Raw genomic sequence first — 13,512 nt, 5'->3', positions numbered from 1 at the left:
CCACCCCCCCAAAAAGCCCGCCCTCATTCTTGCAGACCCCACCTGTCATTGTATTAAAAAAAAAGGACAAAAATATTCGTGTATAATATAGATTGTATTTTATTATAGAAATAAGCGTTCAAATACATATCAATACATATGCGTTGTCACTAGTTTTCTTTAACACAGTAAATGCTAAACTAAATATTTTTATAACAAGCCATACAGTTTTGAATATCTTTGTCTTTCACTCTTTTAAACCTTACACTGATAATAAATTGTCTTACAAAATTAGACACTATACGGTCATTGGTCTTTAAACTGTTTGTAAAATTACCAAGAATATCTTTAAATGAAAAACCTTTACACATGTGATAAATAAAATGAATACAGAATTCACCGCAAACAGATGACATTGTATCTTGTAATTGTTTGTTTTGAAATATTACACAGTGTGAATTTCTATTTAAAAACCTTAAAATTTCTTTAGGAAAAATTTCAGTTGCAGGCGAAAGGCCGTAAGAATCAAAGAAAAATGCACTTCTTTTCTCGTCTATATACACCGCTAACCAGTGTTCACCCGGCAGCCTGTGCGGATGTGTATTTATAATAAAGCAAGCGGGTAGACGCTTTAGTTTGCGCCTTGGAAGTAAGTCACAGGCATATACACCTTTGAATTTGCCGTGTGTAACTCGGTCAGAATTTAAAATGTCCATTATTTGTATAGTGTTCATGATTTCTTTTTAGAGGTAATCGTACAAAATCTCACGTCGCTGGTTTATCTCAATAATATTATCAAAAACGCCGTAAGCTATCAGGTTGACAGTCCTCTCTAAAGCTCTAGAGAAGCGAATTTCAGCTCTTAGGTTGCCGTTACGTATCAGAGAGAAATGGTTTCCATGTTCGTGATCCGCTGACAATTCAAACGCAAAGAGCGTGTAACCATCCAAAAATTCATCTCTATTTAGAAGAAATCCAGAATCGGTGTATTGTTTACCGGCTATTTGCAAAAGAGCTGTGTATTCACGTATAGCGTTTCTGTTTTCAAAGTCAGGCTGGAATGGTTTTGCGGGTATTTGCTCGCCGTCCAAATAAAGCGCAGCAAAATTTACAAAGTTATGCCTGAAAAACAAAGGGTTCTTGTCGTAGGCTCCTGAAAATGCATCATTATCCACAAATCCGATGATTAACAATTTTGGTAATTGCCCCAAAAATAAATTCTCAAAATTGCAGACACGGGTCCCCTGAGCTATGCTGTAAACTTTTAATCCAACTCTGTCTATAGTGTATTTAGCATGGCCGGCTAAAAGGCCTTGGGCATGGCCTATGCGTACAGCCGCAGAGATTTGCACCCTTTTCACAAACAGCGAAGCCTGCAGAATTTGTATCTTGAATGGTTCAGGGTCCGCAGACATTAAGCAGAATGAGTCTTTATTCCGTGTGAGTCTTATTCTTAGGTCTACGCCGTTGATGATAAACTTCTCCTGAAAGAAGAGGTCGCTGTGTAAGTGTCCCAGTAGCTCCACTGTGCGACTGCCCGCTGTCATTTGAGCACGTTTTGCAAAGCCTTTGTTATCACCGCCTAAAACACGTGTATTATGCTGCCCCGCCGTGTCCATGTAAAATAAGCCAGCTGTGAATTTAGTAGACAGTGCATCACGGCTATAATTTAGAATAGTTTCAATGTAGGCACGGTACGTGTAAAGGTTGTTGGACTGCGATATAAGCCTATCACCCAGCGTAACATCCACTTGATTGAATAGCGTAGCTATCGGGTAATTAATTAGGCTAACGCGTGCATCATCGGGTATTGGCGTGTTATCTTGTTTCACAATTTTACACGTTATATAAAGCAGAGTATTATTCAGATCAAAATAGCTTTCTCCATTGCCTGCAATGTAAAATTCAAGTGGGGCTGTATCTGAGATAGCTGCTAATGGTTGCACCTCCACATACAGACTTTTTTCTATACTTGTCTGCGTCGGTTGAATTTCAAAAATATCCAGTTCTGACTTGGCACATTCTGCTGATGCGGTATGAATAAAAGACATTTTGTTGTAAATTAATGTATGGTACCTTTCTGATTAAAAAATATCGTTGAGGCTTCTTTGCTTGTTTTTCTGTCTCTTTAAAGTTTTGCGAGTGTTGCTTCTGTTTAGATTTGATGTTGAGCCGAGTGGAAAAGCGGTTTTGTGTTTACGTTTTCCTTTTGAGCGGCGTTTTATACATAGAATGCCAGACCCCGCCTGTTCATTACTACCCATTTTGTTCATCATCGCTGCTGAAACACGCGCCACAACATCTTTAGCAATACCCGTAGCTGCAGTTTTTACATGAGGTTTAACTATATCAAATGCGCGTCTAAAGAGAGGTACGGCACGTCTGAAGAGGTTGCGAAAAACACCCGCTAAACCGCGGCCGTACATGTGTGCTGAACCGTGAAATCCAGGTAAACCGTGACCGGCCTGAGCTCTGTAGTACATACTGTAAATATGAGGTTCGCCATAATTTTTAACAGCAACCATGTTTTATCCGTACAAGTAACCTTTCCGCTGTCTAAAATGAAGTTTAACTATCGACTTCCCGTACTTGAATGGCACGTGAGTGTTCTGATCAGTCTTTATCTCAATCGTGATGCAGTCTATATAGTGTTTACTGACTGGTATGTAATCAGTTTTTGTATATTGCTGCGTGATGATTTCATTATTACTGCCGGTAATGGGCGCAGTACGAAGAAGAGGTGCATAACTGTCACCAACTCTGACATGTTCAATTATATCAGTATAAATAAAGAGAGTATAGAAACCGGCATTTATATCACAATATATTTTTCCTTTATTATTCTTGGTGCCTTGACTGCTACTAAGCCCCAAAATATGCGTCAGTTTTTCTGATGTTGATATTTCGCCATTACCTAAAACCTTTACACTTCTACCTAATTCATCGTACTTCAGCTTTAAATCAATGTTTACACTTTGGAGTGCTCCAAATTTTTCATTGATCGCTCTAACTAAATCATTCATATCTTTATAATAACCAGGTTTTACACCAACGGTCGTTGATAGTTTGTTTTGAGTAGTAATTGATATTTTTCCATCTGCGGCATCAAAGGTGTCGTATGTATGCGGATACTGTAAGGCGCATAAGCCTACTTCCCAATCGCCTTGTAATATAATGGGCTTAGCCAGTTTTGTTGTAAAGTTGGAAATTTCATTTTGCGGAAAGATATCATAGGACGCGTTACTCGGTAAAGTTAAAAAAAAGGGGGCTACCTCCATTATTCTAAATCGTAGACAGCTGCGCTTTAGGTATCCAACTATTAAATTTGTGCGGGTAACCTTTCCAGTGCACAAAGAAATACAATTCGCCACCTATACGCTTGCGTTTTAAAATTTTTTCAATTTTGTAAACGCGGTCAGGATTATATGCTATTTTTTGAAGCTCTTCAGCGTAAAATGTCCCTTCGATAGACTCATCAGCAAGATCTTTTACTTTGTAAAGCGGTTTAAGCCCACGTGTATTTATACTTGCGATAATAAATATTTCATCTGTAAAAGTCTGTTCATAAGCTTTGGTAAACACACCCTTGAATTTTGATATTCTCACATAATCACCAATTTTTAAAAGCGGCTGTATCTTTTTTGCTTTAAAATATTTTCCGTATATTATATTCCAGATTTGCAAAGAGTTAGCACGTGTCACTGCTGCTGGTGCGCACTGAATGGTTCGATGGAATGTGTGATTATAACTATAAACCAAATCTTGTAGTATATCAACATATTTGTAGGTATTAAATGCTGTAAAATAGCGCCACATTTTTTACTTCAAAGTACGATTAAAGCGCTCAATAATGGCTGCCTTAACAGCATTGTACGCTACATAATGGTGAATTTTATGTGTTTTGAACAGTGCTTTTACATGTCTGTTCAGAAATTCAGTGCCGCAGTCTGTTTGAAGTTTCTGCGGCTTTCTTCCTGTTAGAAATATATATTTAAACGCTTTCGCTATAGTTGGCCCTGCTTTATTTTTTAAAGCCATTACAAATGCATACTTTGATAAAACATCAATAACTGTTAATATGTATTTTACACCGTTGTTAAACTTTGAATAATCTGTCAATGAGACCAGATCTGCTTGCCATAAATAGTCTATATTTGAAGCACATATCATATTTCTATTAAAACGTTTTCTTATTGGCTTATGAAGTGTATACGTATCCTGTGTTGTGAGCCACGCTTGGATATTTTTTCTTGGTATTTTATTTTTCAAACTTCGACATAATTTATCAACACCGCCAAAAGCGCCAATTTTATTTGGCGTTAAATAGTTTTCTTTCATAATCTGATTTTGGGCAGGCATATTTTAATGCAGAAAATTCTTGTCTAGAGATAGACAGCTGGCTCTGTTTTAACAGCTGTAGGGGTCTTCTGTATGAGAATGAATAACTGTGTGTAATTACCAGGTGTTTAATGAGTTGTAAGCTGTTTTATTGCTTGGCCTCTTAAGGCAGGGTGTGACTTTTTGACAATGCAAAGTTAGCTTCCTATCAACACTGTTAGCTTCCTATCATTTTGTGTTTATCTGAACAGCTGACAAAATGACTTGGAGCTATGAGAATAGCTGCCCATGTGAAAATACCATTTCAGCTGTTTAAGACAAAAATAATGCTAATACATGTTCTAAAATAGATTTTGAAGCCTTTTTTTCAGTTTTACTGACAGTTTAAACCTTAAAAGGCAATTGTACCAAAATATGCACTTTGTAATTTAAGATCTATTGAAAAGGGGGTGTGTACACATAATTCTACATATATTAGTAGTCATATAGCAGCACACAGTGCTGCAAAAGTTTGAAGCTAATGTGTTTTAAACTACAGTTTTCATGATTTTTTCCTGGTCAATATATGTATATATTTAATATACATACTTAAGGTAATGCCTGATTTCAGTTTTTTTGTGTGAACAGCTCTCTCTCTATTTCTCTCTGTGTGTGTAATATACTGTATATTTTTTATTTTATTTTTTGTTTTGTTTAAATAACCCTCTCTATTCCTCTCACCTCTCTATTTCTCTCACCCTGTGTGTGTGTGTGTGTGTGTATGTGTATATATATATATATATATATATATTTTATTTTTCATTTTTTGGCTGTTTCTTTCTTTTTTGTGTGTGAATACATCTCTCTCTCTATTTCTCTCTCTTTCTGTGTGTGTGTGTGTGTGTGTTGATATATATTGCTATATATATCTCCCAACATGTTCATTCAATTTTATTTATTTTTTGGCTTTCTTTCTTTTTTGTGTGTGAATACATCTCTCTCTCTATTTCTCTCTCTTTCTGTGTCTGTGTGTGTGTATTGATATATATTGATATATATATCTCCCAACATGTTTATTCAATTTTATTTATTTTTTGGCTTTCTTTCTTTTTTGTGTGTGAATACATCTCTCTCTATATTTCTCTCTCTTTCTGTGTCTGTGTGTGTGTATTGATATATATTGATATATATATCTCCCAACATGTTTATTCAATTTTATTTATTTTTTCTTTGTCGTGCCCATAGCCTTAAACGTAAATAAAACGTATTAAAAATATTGACTACAAAACCTATTGGCTATTACATATACCCCTGCAAAGTAAAAACATTACGCTCAGTCATAAAACAATTATTCAATAAAAATACATTTTATTTATTACGCAACTATATAATTACCGTATCAAAAGCATTGCTATCAATAAAAATACATTTTATTTATTACGCAACGGTATCATTACCATATCAAAATCATTATCAATATTAAAAAGGGGCGGATTCTAGGGGCGGGGAAATGGGCGGAGACTTAGGTGTGAAAGGGGCGGGGATTTACATAAAAAGGGGCGTGGCACCTGTCAAATTAAGTTTGACGACATGTGTAGCTTCTTACTACTGGCGGGAGTGCGGCGGTTTAGGGGTTAATATATTATAGTGGTGGCGATGTCCGGTTCGGCAGATTAGAGGTTAAACATTTTTTTGTGTGTTTGCGATGTGGGAGGGCCTCGGTTTAGGGGTTAATAGGTAGTTTATGGGTGTTAGTGTACTTTTTAGCACTTTAGTTAAGAGTTTTATGCTACAGCGTTGTAGTGTAAAACTCTTAACTACTGACTTTAAAATGCGTTACCAGTCTTGACAGAAGAGGGTTTACCGCTCACTTTTTGGCAGACTCGTAATACCGGCGCTATGCAAGTCCCATTGAAAAAAGAGGATACGCAATTGACGTAAGTGGAAAGTGAGCGGTGAGCCTGTACCTGCAAGACTTGTAATACCAGCGGGCGTTAAAAAGCAGCGTTAAGACCTCTTAACGCTGCTTTTTAAGCCTAACGCGCAACTCATAATCTAGCCATATATTTAGGGATTAGCAGACAAATGAATTTGAACTAGTGCAGTTTATACAGACACAAAGTAGCAAGTGAGTTTTAGCATAATACCAATATGCATATAAATGAGCTATATAAGTATCTATAATACATATATATATATAAGTTTGTAGGAACAGAAACAACTGTATCAATATGCACTGATCATTCGAGAATTGGTGGTTCATAGGTATGGGACCAAAAAGGATAAAATAATATTTATTAATTAATTAATTACATACAGCTATAGTAAAAAAGTAGGTGTTAACATACTTCAAAAAGAACAAAAAAATGTATATATAATTAAGAAAGATTATAAAACTAACCATGGAATGGCCAATTTTAATATAGGTCTAATTGATCCTTGCCCTCTAACTCATAAAAAGTATGAGGGTGGATCTTTTGACCAAAAGCAATTTGTGCTAAACAAATGTAAACATATATGGTGATTATATAATGAATGATATACTGCAAATATGGGTTCACATATTAAGATTGATTTACAAACAAAAATGATGTATTGAGAAAATGCTGAATATGAAAAATAATAATAAATGAAAAAATGAAATAATTAAAAAATCAGCCTGAAAAAAACGACATGAAAAGCAGCCTAGAAAACGGGAGATGACGAATCAAATCAAACCTAGTGATCACATAGGTGTATTAAAACTATAATGACAAGAAAATGTAAATCTGTGACTTTAAGTGACTGAATTAAAACATAAAAACGTATCTGATTCCCGAAAAATATTTAGTGGAGCTCCGTTTGGCGTGTACGGGCTGAAACCGGAAGCGAGAGAAAAAAATATTAATAAAAATAAATTTAAGATATTGGGGCATGCCCCGTGTTTCTGGCGAGTCATCAGACTCGCCAGAAACAGCAGTTATGAAGCAGTGGTCACAAAGACCACTGCTCCATAACCTGTCCGCCTGCTCTGAGCAGGCGGACAGACATCGCCGGAAATCAACCCGATCAAGTACGATCGGGTTTATTGACACCCCCTGCTGGCGGCCCATTGGCCGCGAGTCTGCAGGGGGCGGAGCTGCACCAGCAGCTCTTGTGAGCTGCTGGTGCAATGCAGAATATGGCGGGCGTATTGCTCGCCGTATTGCTCGCCGTATTCAGCGAGGTCTGGCGGACCTGATCCGCAGTGTCTGATCAGGTCCGCCAGACCTTGATAACTATGGGCCATTGTGTGTGCCTTTTTTCTGCTACTGCCCTTTAAACCCAGAGTCTTTGTCTCCCCGTCCACCCGTCCCCAGGTTATCTGTTTGGCTGTTCAGTATTTTTTGGAAGGAGAGCTGGCCACCCTATTTTATCATTAGTCACATTTAGATTGTCTATGCTCACACCAAGTCCTCAGATTGGCTACACAAGGGGATTGTCGTGTGACCATGATGAGATGGGGAATATGATAACAGGATACACACAGGTGATGTGAGAGGGGTCAGTGATGTTTTTACGTTTTACTCTTGCAGCGTGTGACTAACTCACTGACAGCGAGTCACATGACCGGGGACAAGATGACAACAGAGAGGATACTGACCCACACCCTGCAGATCATGCACCTGCTGACAGGAGAGGTGAGAGCTGATGAAATATGTCATATGTGTGTCCATGTGACCAGCTGTATTTGTTTTCCTGCATGTGTTTAACTTAAAATGCATTAACATGGTTTGAAAAGATCAGAATAGGCTGATTGAAGCCTGACATGTCCTCACTCTTCTGTATATGGGGTAAACTACCTTTTCACACTGACAGTGATAGTTCACTTTTCCTTGTTGGAAAGCCAAAAATAAATATATTTTATGCATTGAAAAGTGTGGCCAAATATATACCCCTATATTAAACAATATATTATCATATTATTTAACTCCAAAATAAAGATTTTTTCAGCACGTCTAGTCACCTGAGGAAGCCCACTAAACTGTCAACTCTCAAAGAAATGTGTTTATGCAAACAAAGGTTAAGCATCTGGTTTATGGAGTTAATGGTGGTTAGTGGGTTTTAGTGCTTGGGGTATTTATTGCAGTGGGGGTCTGGCAGTTTAAAGGTTAAATGTGATGGGGGTTTAGGTAATTGTAACAGTTTACACCAGCATTAAAAAAAAAAAAAACTATATTAAAATGTATGATGTGCATTGTGCATGTGATATCAGCTTGTAATTTCATGGCAAATTTGGCTAGCATACTAATTAGCGGTATCATCATAAGTATAATTTAGTCACACACAAACAAAAAAATAATTCTTTTTTTAGTCGATAATGTGTCATTACAAAACAAGCAATACTAATGATACGTACAATACTGATTGAGCGTTCAGTGGCACTCAACAAACAATCAATATTGCAAGAGTTGTAATCTAGAACATAGATAATTCCTAACACATGGGGCCACAGATAAATATTTTGAAACCCCATATTTCTTTTATACATGTGGTGAGAGCCCATGATCCAATACTCCTGGGAATTACTCTTCCTTACCACTAGGAGAAGGCAAAAATTCCCAAACCACAAGATCTCTATAAAACCTCTCCCACCACACATGTATTTCAGTCTTTACATGCATTTGATTCTTCAGAGAGAGGTTCTCAGCTTATGTTGAGGCCCAGTTTCCACTCAGAGTACAGTGCTTGTCAGAGGGATGTATGTGGGGTATGGTTTGTGGCTCCTTTTTCACCTCATGGGAAAAAAAAATCACAGACATAATTGGTCACAGGGACTTGCTTTTGCCTCCTTCTATGAATCTGCAATATACTCCTATTCTATAACCTCTGCTGATATATTTCAGTACCGGGTTGGCTATCTACTTGTTGTTTTCTGGTCAATGAGTGTCTATTGGTAAGTATAATTTTTTAACATTTAGTCACTTATTATGGGCACTTATAGTGTGTGTGTGTATGTATGTGTGTATATATATATATATATATATATACATACAGTATATATATATATACAACACACAGAGAAAGTCCAGCACTCACTTACAAGCTCTCAGCTAAGATTTAAAAGCAAAAATGGAAAGGTTAGTTACCGCATTTGGCCAAATGGGACAAGCCCAGGTACCACATCAAGGTCCTTTCCAATACCTGGGACCCTAAAACAGCCACACAATGCAAGCTCTCAAATCCAAACAAACTGGGAACAAGGGAAGGGTGCACAGGCTTATGTAATCACCCTAGACATATACAAAACATGGAAGGGGACTGCACTCTCATACCGGACAGGGTACACATCCAATGACCCTGCAACATGCTCAGCCCTGGGTGCTCACGGGCACTCACAGGAAGCTGTGTTGTTCCCAGAGTCACAGGAAGTTAACCCCAGACAGGTCTGGGTGCAAGAACCATAGGGAAAATTACAAAACAAATTAATACAACACACAGGGAAAGTCCAGCACTCACTCACAAGCTCTCAGCTAAGATTTAAAAGCAAAAATGGAAAGGTTAGTTACCACATTTGGCCAAATGGGACAAGCCCAGGTACCACATCAAGGTCCATTCCAATACCTGGGACCCTAAAACAGCCACACAATTCAAGCTCTCAAATCCAAACAAACTGGGAACAAGGGAAGGGTGCACAGGCTTATGTAATCACCCTAGACATATACAAAACACGGAAGGGGACTGCACTCTCATACCAGACTGGGTACATATCCCAGGACCCTGCAACATGCTCAGCCCCGGGTGCTCACTGGCGCTCACAGGAAGCTGTGCTGTCCCCAGAGTCACAAGCAGTTAACCCCAGACAGGTCTGGGTGCAAGAACCATAGGGAAAATTACAAAACAAATTAATACAACACACAGAGAAAGTCCAGCACTCACTTACAAGCTCTCAGCTAAGATTTAAAAGCAAAAATGGAAAGGTTAGTTACCGCATTTCGGCCAAATGGGACAAGCACAGGTACCATCAAGATCCTTTCCAATACCTGGGACCCTAAAACAGCCACACAATGCAAGCTCTCAAATCCAAACAAACTGGGAACAAGGGAAGGGTGCACAGGCTTCTGTAATCACCTTAGACATATACAAAACATGGAAGGGGACTGCACTCTCATACGGGACCGGGTACACATCCCATAACCCTGCAACATGCTCAGCCCTGGGTGCTCACAGGCACTCACAGGAAGCTGTGCTGTCCCCAGAGTCACAGGCAGTTAACCCCAGACAGGTGACACCAGACAATGCAGCTGTGGAATCTTTCCATCAGAAGAAAAGTTCAGGTAAGCATAATTTATGTGTTTTTTTTGGTGTGCTTAGTTTAAATTTAGCATGTTTGGTTAGTGCTCATTGGGACCATGCACGTCTATAAAGTTCTGTTTTTCTTTTTTTGCTCTTAGGCTAGATTATGGTTGTGGGGTTAGTGCACGTAGGTCCTCATGCACTTCTGGTACTATGTGAGGTTTCCTCAGGTGACGAGGAGTCTGGCTTTGATGTTAAACCTGATACTTTCTCTTTTTTAGTTAAAATTAAACATATTCATTCTCTTTTAAACAAGGTTTTAATTACTTTAGGGTTAAAGATTCTAAGATTTCTGATGATAAGCTTTGTAATTGTTTAAAATTGGTGTTTAATACTGTTGCTAAACTCCCTGAGGTTTTTCCTATACCTGATGCTGTCTCTGATATGGTTTCTAGAAAATGGTCTAAAGCAGGTCATTCTTTTAATCCCTTTGTAAGGTTTATAAAGTTATATCCCTTACCTGCTGCCAATGTTGAATTATGGGAAACTATTCCTAAGGTTGATGGGGCTATTTCCACTCTGGCTAAATGTACTTACTTTGGAAGGCAGTACTTATTTTAAAGTAGTCTTTTCATAAAAGGGCCTTTTTACAAGCAGGGTATTTGATAAGGCTTGCTATTTCTATTGCTAATGTGGCTGCTTCATCTTACTGGTTATCTAGTCTTTCAAAAAAGTGTTTTTTTCAACGACTCTGCTAGTGAGTATCTTTTGGGTTTGCTCATAGATTGTTTGTTTATTTCTGTGTTTAATAACATGAAGATCAATATCAAAATCATGTTTTTGGCAGTCCTTCCTAGGCGAGTCTTGTGGCTTAAAATCCTGGTCTGCTGACATGGTGTCAAAATCCAGATTATTGTCTTTCTTTTCGGGGAAAGAAACAGTTTGGTTCAGATTTAGATTGCATAATATCTACTGTTACTGCTTATAAAGGGTTTTTTTCTTCCTCAAGACAAGAAGTCTAGAGTGAAATCTATAGCTTATAATAGTTTTTGCTTCTCTATTCAGAATATGGAACAAATGGTTGATTCCTGTGCTCAGAAGCAGGGCACCTCTGGCCCAGTCTGGAGACCTAGTGCTAACTGGAACTGGTCAAATCAGGCTAAGAATTTTTTCCCTGCTACCAAATCTGCAAGAAAGTGTGGCCCCTGATCCAGAGGTTCTGGTAAGGGGTAAGGTTAATCCTCAGGAATCTTGGTTTGTCTGTTCCTGATCCATGGGTTCTGAATATAGTTTCCCGGGGTTATCAGATAGGTTTGAGAACAAGGCCTCTGAGAAGAAGTTTTTTTTTTGTCCAATGTTCCAAGGAATCAGGTAAAGGCTCAAGCTTTTTTCAAGTCCGTTTAGATCTGGAAACTATGAGAGTGATTGTTCCTGTTCTTTTACAGGACAGGGGATGGGATTTTATTCAAATCTCTTCATTGTTTAAAAAAAGGAAGGTACTGTCAGATCAGTCCTGGATCAGTCTCATTTCTATTTCCAAACATTGTCACTGCAGTCAACCATCAGTGGGGAACTCATTTCCCTAGTCATGAGAGAAGTGTGTTGTATACTCTCATGGGGGGGGTCAATTCCTGTCTAATCTCTGCAATTCTTAGTCCAAGAGTGATCAACTGTGAAGCAGGCCTTCTCAGTCGCCAATCTCTACAACCACGGGAATGGTCTCTTCACCAGAATGTGTTCAGTCAGATTGTGGGTCTTTGGGGTCTCTCAGAGATAGATCAGATGGCTTCTTGTTTGAACAACAAATTTCTCAGGTACTTTGCGAAGTCCAGGGACAAACAAGCAGAGTTTGTGGAGGCTCTAGTAGATCCTTACTAAGCTTGTTTATCTGTTTTCTCCTCTGGTTTTCTTAAAAAAACTGATCGCCAAGATAAGCCTAGAGGAACCTTCAGTAATCCTGGTTGCTCTAGTTTGCAGGATTTGGTTTGCAGATCTGGTTCAGATATATAGTTGTCCTGCTTGTCCTCTTCTTCTGTGGTCAGACCTTTTATCTCAATGTCTGTTTTTCAATCCGGATCTCATGTATTTGAACTTGATAGCATGGAAATTGAACGGTTGGTCCTTAGACATAGAGGGTTCTCTGGTTCGATGATTAATTCAGGCTCATAAGTCTGTAACTAGGAAAATGTATTATAAGGTCTGGAAGGCCTTTATTTCTTGGTGTATAGATCATTGTTTTCTTCTACAAGATACGACGAGTCCATGGATTTCATCCTTACTTGTGGGATATTATCCTCCGGCTAACAGGAAGTGGCAAAGAGCACCGCAGCAGAGCTGTATATATAGCTCCTCCCTTCCCCTCCACCTCCAGTCATTCTATTTGCCTGTGTTATACTAGGAAGACATGGTAAAGTGAGGTGTTAGTTTCTTCAATCAAGAAGTTTTTTATTTTAAATGGTACCGGTGAGTACTATTTTCCTCAGGGGGATATGGAAGGAGATTTCTGCCCTGAGGTTGATGATCTTAGCAGTTGTAACTAAGATCCACGCTGGTTCCCACAAGACTTCTGAAGGTAACCATGAGACATCTTCAGTGTGGAGACCGGTTTTATGCTACAAGCAGCATTAAGGTATGTGCAGCCTTTTTATTCTGAGGAAATGGCTGGCATTTATTTCCCTGTATGGGAATGGGCTAAGCAGTAATCCTATTTTAGAAAGAGGGGTATTACTGGATGCCCTAGATTTTATTTCTAAATGGTTGACTTTATATGGGCATTTTGTGACATGGGAGAGACAAAGAAAAACAATACATTACGTTTTTATTTTTGGCATTGAAATCATATTTAATGGTGTGTTTGAGGGGTTATACTGTGTTGTGCATAACTTAGGTGTAAAACCGCTTTCCCATGGGGGGCGGAGCCGGAAGCTGCCATGAGAGCAGTGTAAATCCGGAGCTCCGTAC

At 38.5% G+C, this 13,512-nt stretch overlaps 1 pseudogene; it reads left to right on the top strand.

The window, feature by feature from the left end:
* The window catches only part of LOC128657038 (zinc finger protein 850-like), a 429,091-nt pseudogene that overhangs the window by 175,538 nt on the left and 240,041 nt on the right, over window positions 1-13,512 (top strand).

This window comes from Bombina bombina, chromosome 4, assembly GCF_027579735.1.
Source record: "Bombina bombina isolate aBomBom1 chromosome 4, aBomBom1.pri, whole genome shotgun sequence".
NCBI classification, from domain to species: domain Eukaryota; kingdom Metazoa; phylum Chordata; class Amphibia; order Anura; family Bombinatoridae; genus Bombina; species Bombina bombina.
The sequence above is the reverse complement of the archived record's forward strand: the minus strand, read 5'-3'. Positions and strand labels throughout refer to the sequence as shown.